Below are 16,023 nucleotides of genomic sequence, written 5' to 3' on the forward strand. Positions count from 1 at the left end.
GTGATTTTAGAACTGAAATGTAGAATCACGGAATCATAGAATCATTAGGTTGGAAAAGACCTTTGAGATCATCAACTGCAACTGTACCTGACTACTGCTAAATCATATCCCTAAGCACCTCAACTACCTGCTTTTTTAAACTCCTCCAGAGGTGACAACTCAACCACTTCCCCAGGCAGCCTGTTCCAGCACTTGATAACATTTTCAGTCAAGAAGTTTTTCCTAATGTCCAATCTAAACTTCCCTCTTGTCCTGTCACCTGTTGCTTGGGCAGAGGCCAGCTCCCTCGTCTCCACAACCTCCTTTCAGGTAGTTGTAAGAAAGCAATAAGGTCTCCCCTTAGCCTCCTCCAGGCTAAACAACCCCAGCTCTCTCAGCTGCTCCTCATCAGACTTGCTCTCCAGCCCCCTCACCAGTTCCATCACTCTTCTCCAGACACGCTTCAGGACCTCGATGTCCTTCTTGTGGTGAGGGGCCCAAAACTGAACACAACATTTGAGGCGCAGCCTCACCAGTGCCGAATACAGAGGGAGAATAACCTCCCTCATCCTGCTGGCCATGCTGCTCCTGATACAAGGATGTAGGATGTTCTTGGTACAAGGATATAGGATTAGATTGATTAATAACTTTTAGCTAACCTGTGCACTTATGCTTAAGGAAGGACTTTTATCAAGGTTGCAGTTAGGAAGAATGTGGCTGTATTTAATTAAGTCAAGTAACAGGGACTAGGACCAGATGCAGCCTTGAAGAGGTGCCCAAGGAGTCTAAGGGCACGTGCAAGGGGGGAGCTGAAAAGTTCAACTGTGATGAAGACCTATGGCCTTCACCTTGAGACCCCTGAAGAAGACCCCCAGAGGGCAGCGCGCGTGCACCAAGGGGAGGAAACTTATGTAAATAAATTCCAAGAACTGATTATAAGAGACACACTTGTTCCAGGAAAAACAATGAGTATGTAACGTGTTTCCTGGAATCTATATGAATATGTATATTTAACCAGTATAAAAGTAATGTAACCAGCCTCAATAACTGCACACACATTAGGCGCGGGTATCGCCTGGCACCACATAATAAAGAATGCCTGCTTAATAATCAAATTGGCATTGATTACTGAGCTTGGCTTTTTCATACTCAATAAACAATAATAAAATAATGAAATAAAAAATAATAAATTTTATAATACAATTGTAACATTAATAAAATTAATTAAAAAATGAACACTGAATGTTGTGCAGATTTTCAGCCAGCTCATGCTCTCAAGGTAAATCCTTTTTATTAAAGCTTGGCATTAAATGTCTAAAACATCGAGGTTCTGTTCTCTTGGTATGAAATTGATGTGGAAAGTGAGTTATGGTTTATTAGTACCTCCAGCTGCTGCCAGGGTTTAGAAGTCTCCCTGCATGCTCAGGTAGCTGAACATGCAGGTGTAGCCTGTTACAGCGCAAAATAAGTGGTATAATAATAAATGTTAAATGTCAGGTTGGAAAAAAGGACGTTTATGGGTAATGGGGCACATAGTGGTCATAAGCCAGAAGCTGTATTCATAGTTCCCCCTTGCTGACCATATGCATAGAAAACTGCACAGGAAAGGTAGTGCACGAGAAGACGTGTGTCAAGAAGATGACTAAGTCAAGGAACCTGCCATGCTCATAGTTGTTCGTGAAGCTATGCCAAAAGAGAGAGCCTGCAGTGATCAAAACAGAGGAACACACTGCTAATATGTTTTCATATTTACATTGCTGTACCAGCTAGCTATCTTTTTTTTTAAAGCAACTGACAAACCGTCAAGTATGAAAATGTTACTTAATTTCTCAGATATTCCTATTCAGTTGTAACCAGAAAACTTGGCAAAAGCAGGCTGTTATATTTCAACTGACAAGTTTTCCAGCCCCCAGAGTGGGAAAACATATAGCTATTTCAGTTTGCGAGACTTCTATTATCACAATTTCATATGGACAACAAATGTTCATGTACGGTTTGTTAATGAATGAAAAGGAACAATTTAAATGCAAGAAAAAGGAAAGAAATGAAAGTAGTATCATGCAGGAAGGCATAAGCCTGAAGGTGAAATGAAAGGCCTGATTATGGTTGATCACGAAGAGAGTTAAAGAGCACTCATTTAATTAATCTGGATGAAAAAAATAGCATAATTCAGTTCAAAAAGTTTTCTACTATCTGTATATGTGTTTCTGCACTCTTGAAATATGAATTAAAATTAATAGCTCTACAATTATCCATGCCAAATTTGTTATTTTTCATAATTAAGATTCTGCAGACAAACCGTAAGAACTACTAACCTTTAAAAAGCAGTGCTTATACGCTGATCATACACAGTGAATTATGGATTTTCTATTCTGTGAGCACTGATTAGCAGTTCCTACACACTATTTCCTTCCTCTGAATTTATCACTTTTTTCAGCTAATACCTATATATCAGTCAGAAACAGATTCGAAATAACACAATCCCCATTTCTCAGAAAGAAACAAAATCAGATTCTTGCTCCCTTCTCTTTTTCTCCCATCACAGAAGAAAAACATATAGTCTGCAAAATAACCGCTTATAATATTAAGCAGTGAGGTTTTTCATTTTGGAGTGCAGTTTTGAACTTTCTATAAAATTACAGAATAATATTATTTTTTGAATGCAAAACTTAAATGTTTTTATTATGGTTAGCAAATAAGTTGCTGTAATAATTTGAAACTGCTCTTCTACCTCTGTTAAGTTCACAAAGGTATAGGGTTTTTTTTAATTTTTCAAAGGTTGTTGACTCTTCTCTCTCTTCATCTTCAAAAACCAGACCAACAACAGTCAGCATTTTTGATAATACAACACTGATATACAGCCTAAGGAAACATTTTGGTGGAATTTTAGTTAGGTGGCCAAGTTGTGACTGCTCTTGTGACAACGTGCTATGGAGGTGGTACCTGACACAACAACCCTGTTCTCCATGCACACACCAGAGTAGGTTATGTGACTGCAGATACCTAGAGAAAGTTACACCTGGATTAGGTGAGATTTAGGCCACAATCCTCTGGTATAAACATAGGATTGCGCGGAGGGCAGGTAGCTTGACTTGTTACAGGTCTGGGGCAAAGTCCCACTGCCCGGTAGGTTACATAAGACTTCACTGGCAGCTGCCTGCTTTGCAAAAGCAGTAGCAACTCTGGATCTGCTGTCTGAATCCTACTCTCCATTAACTCTGTCTTATGCTGTGATCTAGAAGCTTATTTGTGTGCCCTTCATCTGTCTCTGTGACAACTGGAGTGCTCTGACTCAAAGCCCCTGTTAAGAAAAGGATGCACCCAATTAGGCTAAACTTCTTTCAATTTTGTATCTGACACTCTAGCTCTGTCATTACACATTTGTCTTTTATTCCACAGGAGGATGTATGTGAAGAAACATGGAGTACCTCAAGTTGCCTTCTATAGGGTTTTTTTGTGTTTGTTTCTCAATTTCCTAGGTGTAAGACCTGAACACAGATTATCATGACTTTGCTGTATAGATGTCACTAAACAATCTGAGGAGATTACAAATATTTTAGATGCTCGTATTAATGACAAGTGATATGAGTTTGAAAGGCATGCTAAATATATAAGCATCTGTTGAGATGCCTATATTTTTAGCTTATGACTTTTGAAATTTTCACATTACCTTTTGTCAATTTTTATTAAAAAAATGAAAAAAAAGTTGAGTTTGGGGAAACCCCAGGTTTCAGCTGTCCTCCCCACCTTTTTGCTGCTTGCCAACAGACTCTTAACTTCATTGGCAAGCAAGATATCTCTTCCAATATAGCATATGTATGTGTTTTGCTGTTTGCCAGGATACAGAGTATGCAATTGGGTAGACCATCCTGAAATCCCAAAACTTAAGGGAAAAGTAGAAAGAAATTGCTAATGAGCTGTTTCTCTCATATTACAGAATGAATTTTTTCAGGGACTAATTAGAGATTCGGAGAGAAAGACAAATGAGTATGACAATATGTCTTTATATCTTAACATCTGGTTCTTATCTGTCTTTCAGAGAAGTAATGCTCGCTGGCAGGATAATTTTCATAGAGAAAGGTCTTTCAAATATTTTTCCAAATATTTTTCCAAATAAGAATTTCTGCTTGAGTTAAACCTTTCCTCCTATACTTGCTTACACAGTGAGAACATATTACATACAAATACAGCTGCTGTTTTATGCTGCAGTTCCCAATTTTTATAGCTAATTTAATCAATAGTATGAATTTAGGGCTTCCTTACTGATCAAATGATGTTTGTTATGTTGTCAGGCTTTGTTCTGTGAAAAAAAAGTCCTGTGGACAGAACCCCTCACTGGAAGACCTAAAGAGGGTTAGCTGCAGCAGCCTGTTAGTAAACCAGCCCATTAACAGAGTGCAACAAACTATAAGATTTTAATATTGCAGCGTTTTGTATAGCGCAAGCACTTCAGAATTGCCACAAGTGTTTTAACTTCAGCATGTAACTCATTATATTATATAATTTTGGATTTACTTATTAATAAATGTGGTAAGAAATGCATCTTATTACCAGTCTTTGATCAAAACCAAATAGGATGGTATCATGGTAATTTTGGTGCAGATGGAAGCCTGTTGCAAATCTAGTATTTTCAAACTCGGGTGCCAAAATTCAGGACATTGAAACCCATGGTTACATTTTTGCAGATTTGTAAACACAGAATGCCAGAAACTCTTCTGCAGGATAAGCATCGCTGATAGAATCCAGCCATTTCTATGATTTTCAAGGTATTTCTATGATTTTCATGTCCTATTGGAAAATTTTTGTCTATTCTTAGATTTCATTGGCTTGTATATTACCTTACCTTTCTATAGCATTTGTTCCTTGAAAGCTAGAATCAAGTGGGTTTCAGTTTTCTTCCTTCCTGCCCAGGTCTGACACTATTCTGAGTATCACAACCTCGGTCTACCAGACTCAAAATTTCTTCAGTTTACTAACTCCCTAAGTCCAGAACTCCCTAAATCTAACTTCTCACCTTGGTGAATAGCAGTTAAAACTTTTCTCTGAGAGACATCTTTTATTTGCACCTTATTCTGACTGGGGTCACAAATGAGTGTATAATACTCCTTAAACAGTCTTCTGTTCCATTTTTAACATTACAGCTATTTTTCATCTCACCTACAATTGTTATGAACATATGGCAGTTTTCTAATTTTGACTGTTTTCTTGTTTTATTCACACTGATGGTTCTAGTTACAAGCAAATGTTACAGCACCCTGATGATGTCATTTCTTTGATATCAGTATATTCTCCAGCTAGATTTGTTCTTTCTGGATGTTATTTGCTAATACTTTCTCTGTTCGGTTTTTTTTTTAATGTTTACATCAGCATCCCTGACCAGTCTTCCACTTTTTAAACTCCTTGTTCCATTTATACCTTCCCTTGCATCTAAATTTCCTGTTTTATTGACAATTGACAGGACAAAGACAAGTGCTAGAAAAACAGAAAATATTACACATGGCCTTTTCTTCTATATCCATCAAGAACTGGAAATCCCAGATAATCTTGCTAAATTGCCCTTTGGAAAGTAAACCGAGACATAAAGTCTCAGACTGCAAGTCTTCTGGCAACCCTAGGTATTAATTACCTTCTTTGCCCACCCAACCTAGTCATGATCAGAGCTCTTCCCTAATTAGAAGTGAAAAATTAATTTTCTGCTTTCAGTATAAAATTTTACTTTCTTGGTATGCTGTTTCTGTACTCAGCACCTGCTTACATACTTCACAAATTTCTATTTCTTCTGTCACCTTCCCTTTATTTTTCAAGGCTATTTTTAATATCTAAGAAGATTGTTTTCAATTTCCACCCCTTTTGATTTGGCCTGATTTTCCTACAATGAGCAGTAGCTTTTCACATTACTTCCATGATCTTTCCCCAAGTCCCAAAATTGCAGTGTATCACCTTGCAAAAACTCCCAACTGTACAATAACATTACCTGCAACCACTACATCAGACACCTTCTGAAGAAAGAAACAGTTGTCCTTCCATGGCATACAAATAATCTTTAATACATGTATCCCTTCATATCTGGGCAACCAGTTTGCTTTTTGTAGTCTTTTTTCCCCCCACTCTCTCTGTTACTAATTCCTTTTATGGTTGTCTCCTTTAACCTCAGTGGAGTCTTGAATCATGGAATCATTTCTCTCCAAGTTTCTTCTTGTTCCTTTCAAATTTTTCTGTGTATGTGTCTGTAGGTTTCATTATTGCAGGTTGGTATTATTGAAATCTTCATATAAGAGCTGCTATACAGAACAATTTTCTTACATCTTTATATGGGAGTTAGCATGAAAGGTTTTAAGTAAACGTGCAGTGGTAAGAGATGAATTACCCTTCTGGCTACAAATATTTCAGGATCCTTAGACACACCACTTTAGCTAGCAAAATTAAACTATGAGAAACAAAAAGAACAAATACAGTCACCCTGGTTTTGTCCTGTATCTCACCTCAGCACGATGAGATCCCCTTGACCTACTTGCCTTTCTAGTTTGCCATTATACCCATCTCCCCAAATAAGCATTAGCCTTAGAGGCATTTTCCTAGCTCATCAATAACTGCTCTATTCCTGGGACACAGCACCAAGAGAACTGTGAAACAGAAGGCACGAAGCCTTCATTTTGTTACATCCTGTTAGCTTGGCAGCTGGGCAGAGGGAGCTCAGGTGCCACTATAATATTATGTGTGACTTCGTTTCATCTCTTCTGACTGGCTGTTTCCTAAACTCATTGAACTAATTATAGAAGAGCGGTTAACAGCAACGTTGCTTTAACTCATCAATAATGAAAAGTGAGCTGGAGCTGTCAGGAAACACATTTGACATCCCAACTTCGAAGAACAGGAACTCTGTATTCCCTCTATAGATATGAGGGGAAATATAATCATAAGTAAACCTAATTTATTTCATAAGCAGCATTGGCAGTGTGATTCCTTTTCAAGATTCCCTGGCACTTTCTCATTATGAGATTCTGCTTTTAGTTTTCTACATCAGACAAACTTGATTTTTTCAGGCTGAAATAACCCAAGCTGAGCATTTCCTTCTACTAAGATTATTTTTTATCTTCCAGGTGGTATCTGTAATTTTTATGCTATTGTAACTTGAAAACCGTTCTAAATAAAAGCACATTCACATTAGGAAGGCATTGACTCAAATAGCAAAGACAGTTTATGTTAAATGACAAATTCTAGAGTGGAGCCACAGCAGCTTCATGCTATAGAAAACAGACAATTAGGTAAAGAAGGCAAAATGCAAGATGTGACCTTTAGAGCAGGAATCATTAAGGAATTCAAAGGTGGATGGGCTATAGATTGTGGAAAGGGAAGGCAGACATTGGTTAGATATTTCCAAGTCTTATTTCTCAGAATACAACAGAATATTATAGGGGTTCAAAGTACTGAAGAAAAACTGTCTTTTGAAGCCATTCTTCACAGCAGCCTATGGAGATAACAAAATTAAAGAACAGATGTACTTACTTTTTTTTTTTTTCAAATCTGAAGGAACAAAAGGGAACATAAAATTGATATCCTTCATTTACAGGAAAGTAAACTAAAAACCTTCCCATTACTTCTATAAAAATTCAGGGTGTTCCTTTGGGACAGCAACTAGAAGATCTATGGATCTCTCTACTGGTATATATGTCCTCTGGGGTGAGCATTTTTCCACAAAAGATTACAGAAGCAAAATAAGAAACAGGCCAATAATTATAAGCATTTTATGGGCTTTGTGAAAACCGGCTCTTGTTAGTACAACTTATTAAGATAAAAATGTTTCCATGCAAAGAGTCTGTTAAATTGACTTTAACGTTTTCTTAAAGGATTAGAAAACAGAGAATTCTTGTTCAGAGATATTATATGGGTCATTTTGTTTCTGCATTTTGAGTTAGAAAATTCTTCAAGATTTTGAATGGCGCTTCAGCTGATCTGCACTACAAGAACCTGAAATTAGCTAGCACAATGGAATCAATATCGAGCAATATTTTCTCTCTGAAAGAAATTCAGTCTGACAGAGAAGAGTAAGAGCAGTGTAAGCAAACCGAGGCTCTGGCTAAAAGGCTGGATACAGAAATTCCCTGCAAAGCAGTACAAATTAGTTGATGTCACCAGAGCAAGAAAAACATAGTGACAGAATAAAATGTTATCCAGGTTCTAGAATAGTTTATTATCACCACCTTAGGTCACTAAGCTTCACAAGCTATATCCATCAAGTTTGACAGCAGTATATATACTCACAGCTGAAGCTAGAAGGTGCAGTGCTTTAATGTACTAACGATTTACATTAAGACACCTGGGTTCAAAGTCAGTTTATGACAAGAACAAAATGGGTTTGTTGGTCTCAGCCTGCTCTCTAGTGGACAATTGCACATAAATGCAGTCCTGAGAAGAATCCCAAGAATTAGATTTGTTGGCCAAGACATATGGTGAAATTCACATTATCTGAACAACTTTCTTAAAAATAAAACTAAACTGGATTTTTGTGTTTGCTGTGCTATTCTGAAACACTGTAAGATGAGACATTTCCATTAGCATCTCGTAAACACTGTATTCAGTATTCTTGTTACCAGGAATTGAAAAGATACAACAGAAGGGGAGACAGTACAAAGAAAGGGAGCAAAGGCAGTTAGATGCTTCCATGTTAGGGGAAACTGAAGATAAGATGACGTACTGCCTTAACTGACGTATATAATGTTTGTGACTAGGTAAAATCTTTGTCTTTATTTACCCTTTTTCATGAAACAAGACACAGAGAAACGAAAAAATGACACATACAATGACAAAAGGAAGCATTTTCTTGATACATAATTAATCTGTAAATTCATGTCTGAAAGACATCTTAGAAACCTCTAAGAGCCAAATAGGACTTAAAAGGAAAGATTGTGCTTTAAATGAATAACAAGAATAGCAAGAGTTATGTTAGATAGTATTGAAATGTATGAGGGATATAAACTCTCATAATTCAGGATATAAAACAAACATAAATTGCCTAGAGCATGGGAAGAAACTACATGCACAGATGTTTTGTTTCATTAGGGTATCTCATACAATGGTTACATTCACTTCAACAGGCGGGCAGTAGCACGCCAGAGCCTTAGAATTGTGTAGTCTGTAGTATTTCCTATGCTTCCAAGATAAATTCCTTAGTGACTCATTTGCAGAAATCAGCTGCAAAAAATTGTCTGGAACTCTGACCCCAATTCAGGTTATTCCCCTTTACATTGCTTAACCTTTTATTAGTTAGGAGAATAATGCTCATTGATATCCAAGCATTTATGATTACAATCACAGGCCAACTACAGAGGCAAAGTAAAAATTTTATTGAGTTAAAGTCCCTTTTCAAAACCTTGTTTTAAAAGTGTAAAAAATAATGTTAGTTATCACTAGTTTATAATTGTCCATTATAAATGTTATGTGTCTGCTATATGTTAGCATAAATATACACTATATTAACACACACAGTTTTTTACTGTCTTGTGCTTTGTCCTAGTCTAAGCTGACAAGGACATCATGTCATCTGCCTCACTTATTTGCAGGAGTGATTGAACACTTCTGTGTTTTCCAAGCCTACATTTCAATTTCAAGATACATTTAAAATTCAATTCGTATCCAATTAAAGTTCACCTTAAGGACTGGCTAATGTTTACCATGTTTAGAATATATTTCTAGATTTTACGTAATTAAAAAAAAGTCTCTTTTTCAGTCTCTTGATGTCAGAGCAGCCTCTCTGACGTTATTCTGATTCCCAGATAAGAGAATCATCATTATATGGTTTAACCTTTAATTTTACAAAGAAATGCAGATCCAGATATACTTTAAAGTACAATTTATCAAACATTAACTGCTTTTGTTCTCTCAGTCACTACCCATACCACTGGTTTATCAAAGCTCTTTTTTTATTATTTTGATTATTTTATTTCCAATCTTCTGATTGTTGACGGTTTACATAAAGGTTGAGCCAGTAAATGCCAGCGTGAAGATATGAGATAGCATTTACAGAGAAACATTCTTTCTAGACTTCGTAGATAAAAAAGTGAATTTTAACTACTTTTTAAAAGTGAACTAAGTGAATCTGAAAGCCTCTGAAATCACAAGGCAAATAAAGTCAAATCTTAACTTATTAGGGAAGGGAGATGACTCACAATTTCTCCTTGTGTGAAGATGACAATATGCTTCCATGAGTAAACTCTTCCCCAAAATTACGTATTTATGGAACAGCTTGACAAGTATAATATCCTTGAAGATAAAAAAAATAATTAGAAATGTTAAATAGGACCTAAATTTGTCAAGCATAATGCAGAGGAATGAAACAGCCAAGACTCATATAACTTCAAAAGAATTTGAATTATGCATTTAAATTCAGTCTTGTGGCAGGAACTAAGATAATTACCAGGAAAATAGTGGCTTTTGCAGTCAATAACAGACATTGGATTGAGTTTGTCAATTTTTCTGAGCTGACGAATGAAAGATGATGGATCCTGAAATGAGCTGCAGATTATATGAGAACTACTATGGTCCATAAGAGCTAATGCTTTTATTCTCCAAGCCTGAAGCTGTAAGAAATACTAATAAAGCTATTTATATTTAGCTAGTTGTAGTGCATGAGGTGCCCAGTAAAGAAAGGTTTCTTGATGGAGGTAGTCTTCTGTTTCCATTTGGCACCAAACACTGCTTTCTAAGAATGTTTTTCTGCTCTATTCCCCTGATGATTCAACAGCAGCAGGACCAAGAAAACCCTGTCAGAAGCACCGACTGCTTGCACAGAATTTCTGTTGTACTCATGACCACCCGCTGACAAATACTAATGCACAGAACAAAAATAAGTAAGATAGCTATAGCTAGAAATGGATAGTGCTGGAAAGGAGATACAGCAAGTAAAGAAGAAATCCCATCCATAATACTGGTGCCTCACTGCTAGAGGACAAATAAATAAAAAAAGTATTTATGCTGTGCAAGATCTTAATCTTTATTTTTGATCTTACAAAAGAGCTTAAAATCCTTTACTTTCTGCAGAGCAGAGATCTGTGCATACTAAAGGAGGAACATACTGTAACCATGACTATATATTCCAGGGATATAAACCACTGAATGACAGCTCAGGATCAGCCAAAGCTGATCAAAGCCTCAGGAATTTTATCTCCCCAGTTTCTGTGGAAGCCCACTGTGACAAGCTTCCTTCTTTGATCCCAAATTTAGAATATGTCAGAACGGGTTAATCCTACATGTTTGTTTTCACATTTGCATACATATATATGTGTGTGTGTGTATATATACACATATACATAAAATCAAAGTGTTAGGCAGGACCCAAGCTTTCCATTTTCACACAAGGTTCCATCACTTGAAAGTATCATGGCATGGAGAAAAGTTCTAACTTATGGATTTCAGCTTTCAGCTGAAATCTCTTCAGCTTTTCCTCAGCTCTTCAAAAAGTTTCTGAAGTGGGTTGCAGAGAAATATTAGTTGTAAAGAACTTTAGAAGTCTGAAAAAGTACCATAGAAAGGAAGTGAGAAGAATCCCAATGTTACTAGTTTTACACTTCATTATTTTGAAAAATCATTGATTTTGAATGCCGTTTTCTTAGCCAGGATACAGATTTCCCAGACCAGATGATCAGTTCCCCTGTACCCAAAGGTATAGTACACTTCAGACAAGCAGGTTATCACCCCGAGCAGTTGACCTTCCTAGGAGCCTGACTGACGATTACGTTACCCAAGGCATCCAAGGTCCCTTGTGAGGCTGATGAGAGGAAAGCTGTACACCTGCCTTCTGCACAATCTTGTAATCATTCACTGCAGTCATCCCAACTGATTTCTGCTGATCCTGTGTGTGCGAACAGCTTAGGTCACTGTGCAGATGCAGTGAAGACTTGTCCCTGTTGCTTTAGCTGGCAAGCTCGAGGCACATGTGACTACCTATAGCCTTACTGTGCAAAGCAACACTGATTACCGCCGTCATTCCAGATATGATGTCAGAGGAGCCCAGTCACTCCTCACTGCTATGGTCCCAACATTTCAGTAAGAGTGACACAAAAGTACAAAAAGGCACAACTGTTCACTGAAACCAACAGTGGTAAAAATGAAAGGCCAGCTGCATCAATTAATTATCCAAAGGAGTAGGGGGAAAAAGCAAGGGCGGGTAAGAACAATAAAGGTCCTAGAACAGCACATATCCCCCCATATCTCCCCATCTCCCCACGTTTTCTTTTTTTTTGTTCTCTACAGACCCAGCTTTGAGGAAGGGAACCCTGCCAGGAATCTCCTTCAAAAACACATAGAGTAGTCAAAGAAGAGCTAGGGCCTTGCACCCAGGCACTTCTCTACAGTTTTGGTTTAGTTCAAAAAAAGAGTAATGTAGTAGGAAAGAAGAAGTTTGTTATAAGGAAGGAAAGAGCAGCTCAGATTCTCAACTCTCTACAGGTACCAAGGAATCTGTTTAAGGATGTTTTAGTAGAAATACATACTTTCCTTTAATGAAGACTTCAGAAAGGGCAAAAGGAAGCTGGTGTAACCAACCAGCAGGGTAAGTGAGGTTGTTGGAAGCAAAAAAACATATTTGGAAATGCTGAAGTCATGTTCAGATGACATAAGGAGAAAGAATTACAAACTCTGGCTAGGTTAAATGTGAAAACATTGCAAGGCAGACCAAAAAGCATTGAAGAATAACTAACAAAGGAATCCAAATTATTAATCCTTTTCTCTATAAAACACATCAGGAACAGGAAATATGCCAGAACCTGTAAGGCTAGTTGGTTTTCAGGGCATAAAAGAATACACAGAGAGCACAATGTCATTGCAGGGAAGCTAAGTGAACTCTTTGCATTAGTGTTCACTGTGGAAGGAACTGGGAAGATTCCAAAACAAGACCCTTCTTGGTGGGGGACTCATCTGAAGATCAGTCTGAAATTGAAATTACCATAGAAGAGATTATGGAATAAATAGATAAAGTGAAGATCAGCAGGACTGTATAGTATTCACTCTAAATTTCTAAAGGAACTCAAGAATGAAAGAGCTGAATTACTCACAGCAGGATGTAACCTATTGCTTAAAATTGCCTTTTTTTCTCTGGAAGGCAGCAAATGTGACATCAATTCTTTAAAAAGGTTCCAAAGAAAATCTGGGGAATGTTAGGAACACAAGTTTGACATGTATTGGACAAAACCATGACAAGGAACAGAACTGGGAGACACATGGATGAATCTGATTTATTTGGGAAGAGTTAGCATTCTGTTGAGGAAAGTGCCACTTCACAGTTCTGATAAAAGCTTTTCAAAGGAGCCAAAAGGGATATGGATAATACAGGCATAATGATGTTTATACAGTGCACTTTGATTTCCAAAAGACTTGAGTTCAGGTCAGAATTAGTGTTTGCTAAACCGGAGCGTCTACTGGGATAGTGAAACTGAAGGTAGGAAAAAAAGACCACTGAGCAAGTGCAAGGCAGAACTCTGGGGTATTTACAGGAAGAACATTATGAGAGGGTACCCTAAGTGTGTTCAGCCTGGCCTGGCATTAGCCTTGAGGCAAGACTGAGGAAAAGTAATTGGAAAGAGTGTGGCTTTTGTTCCCAGATGGAGGAAGAGGCCCAGAAAAGCAAAGACCTCTTACTGGTAAAATGAGGTGCTGTTCACTCTGTTATTCTTTTCAGTACATTCTGATGTAGCTCAGTAAATAGGATTTTCCCAATAGTAGCAGAAGGCCAGAGACTCTGTAGTGACCTGACATTGCAGGGTCTCAGGGTCTATCTAGGCTTGTCTTGACTGGAGCCAATTTGGGTTTTCTTCAGTGCATGACAGTTGTCTAGTGGTCAAGTGGATAGTGCCTAACTGAGTTGAGCTTCGTCTGTGGATACTTTATATGGTAAAAGCCTAACTACCCCATTGTAACAGTGGCTCTTTACATTTGAAGAGACTATAGGAGGCTGCAGATTTTAGACTTTACCAATGAGAAGGATGCAGGCTGCAGTAAAGAAAACCCCAGCAGTCCCCACAACAGAGGGGAAGGAAACTCCTACTGTGAACATCAAACTCTCTCCAGCAAAGGACACAGCAGGCCAATGACTCGTAACACCTCTATTTTGGATGCAATCTTTTTAAGGAAAATAGAAGTTGCCAGCCTTCAGAGCCAGTGGGACACGCAAAAGGTAAGCACAGCACTGGAGAAACAGAGTGAAAATGAAGAAGTTTATATATACCAATTTTAGCTGTATTGTTAATTTATTTCTGTATTAATAGGGTGATTTGTACCATTAGATTGTTAAAACATTAATGGGACTAACAGTACATTTCTGCCTCCTCCTTTAAGGCATGATTCCTTTAGCCCAGAGCAGGATTTGAATACAATACAGATCCAGCCTCGCGTTAGGGCTAGTCCTGAGGAACAGGGTTAAGGTTTGGAAAGCTCACAGGGGCTGATGAGACTGATAGTAGAAAAAGGACTCCAAGAAAGTTCAGGGTAGGTGTCCTGGACATTCCCAGGGAGAACATTACACATTAAGGGGCCTTAAACATGCAACGAGGCTTCAGCCTAAGCCTAGCATTAGCCTTTGACAAAGTTCAGAAAAGGTAGTTGAAAAGAGTGTGCTTCTTGATTCAACAGGGAAGAAAATATCTAGAAAAGAAAAAAAAAGACCCATCACAGGTAAATTGCAAGACAATATCTGCTATATTACTCTTTTTGCTGCATTTAAACCTGAGCTGAATGAGGTTTGTTTCAATACAATGCTGACAGGGATGGTGGGACTGACAGTAAGAACTGGAACTCCGTGAGAGTGGAGGGAAGGCTTTAAGAGGTTCCTCATGAAGAACATTAAGCTAGGCAATCCTGAACATATCTAAACAATAAGGTGATAAAAGAGAAGCTTCTTGCATGGATAAATAGTTATTTAAAAGATAAAAAAGAGAGCATCAGAGTAAATTGTCAGTTTTCATAGTGGAGGAGGTCACAAGTGGAGATTCACTGTGGTCTGAGGTTGTGTTCTTCAGTGTATTCATAAATTGCTTTGGAAGGGGAGTCAATAATGAGACGACAGTGTGTATTGCTGATAGCACAAAATTAATGGTTAGAGGGACAAAGTTTGTTGTAAAGAATTGCTGAAGTCACAGAGACTGGTAAAGTCCCTAAACATACAATACAAATTATGTCTCATCTTTGAAAGGAGTGAAAGGGAATATGCCAGGAAGAATATGCCCTGGTCCAATATTATGTAGAGGGAGATGTCAACTCTGTCACTTCACAATTTGGCCCCACAGTTACAACTATAGCTAGTGTGGTTCAGGAGCTTGTGCAGTCCAAGAGATCAATTGTTATGATGGGCAGTCAGCAGGGGCCAGAAAACCTCAAGAAGCAATAGCAGGACACATCCATTATCCACACAGCCACTGTGGTAAAAGCATTAAGTAACTTGATTGGCTAAAGAACCAGTCCTCTAAGGTAGAGTCTGACTACCAATATGCAAAGTTGTCTGTAGTGGTCAAGTTTATGAGACGATGCTTTGCATATGGAACACAACTATGCTCTCTCTGCATGGAGAGTCACAAACTCAGGCTTTGTTCTTCTGATTTCATGCAGCCCAAAGAGAAGATGCTCACATATTTCTGTTTCTTTTTTTTCTCATTATTTAAAATTCATATCAATAAATAAAGCATGAAGTGTGTGAGAAAAAAACAATTATTATCAAAAGTCTATATTGCCTTTAATGTGCCCACAAAATTTTCAGTGAAGTCGAAAGAACACTATATGGCAAAAGTCTCAAATCAGACTTCTTTTCACCATGAATCCCTGTTGAATTCACAGGGGTTTCAGCGGCAAGGAATTTTAAAGGAATTCCAGTTCTAAATATATAACAGCCTAATAGGTTGGAACAGTAATACTTCTTCCATCAAATTTAATAGGTGCTTTTTAGATTTAATGTGTTTGTGACATTTTTGCACTCATATTTCTTTTGTTGTCTTCACATTGCTAGAGTCACACCCTAGGGTACTTTATGAAACTATAACTGATGTAAAAACTTGATTGGCA

The 16,023-nt window shown here is 37.7% G+C and overlaps 1 protein-coding gene across 3 annotated transcripts in view; it reads right to left on the reverse strand.

Moving 5' to 3' along the window:
* Window positions 1-16,023, reverse strand: part of DCTD (dCMP deaminase) — a 65,368-nt gene that overhangs the window by 22,248 nt on the left and 27,097 nt on the right. For 2 of the 3 annotated variants that reach the window (XM_069855938.1, XM_069855939.1), the window contains exons 2-3: window positions 11,717-11,827; window positions 10,146-10,239 (exon numbers count right to left, since the gene is read on the reverse strand). The gene's annotated coding sequence lies outside the window, so the exon portion shown is untranslated. The remainder of the gene's footprint in view (window positions 1-10,145; window positions 10,240-11,716; window positions 11,828-16,023) is intronic. The other variant, XM_069855940.1, reaches the window with a different exon arrangement.

The sequence above is a fragment of the Phaenicophaeus curvirostris genome, chromosome 4, assembly GCF_032191515.1.
Source record: "Phaenicophaeus curvirostris isolate KB17595 chromosome 4, BPBGC_Pcur_1.0, whole genome shotgun sequence".
NCBI lineage: Eukaryota > Metazoa > Chordata > Aves > Cuculiformes > Cuculidae > Phaenicophaeus > Phaenicophaeus curvirostris.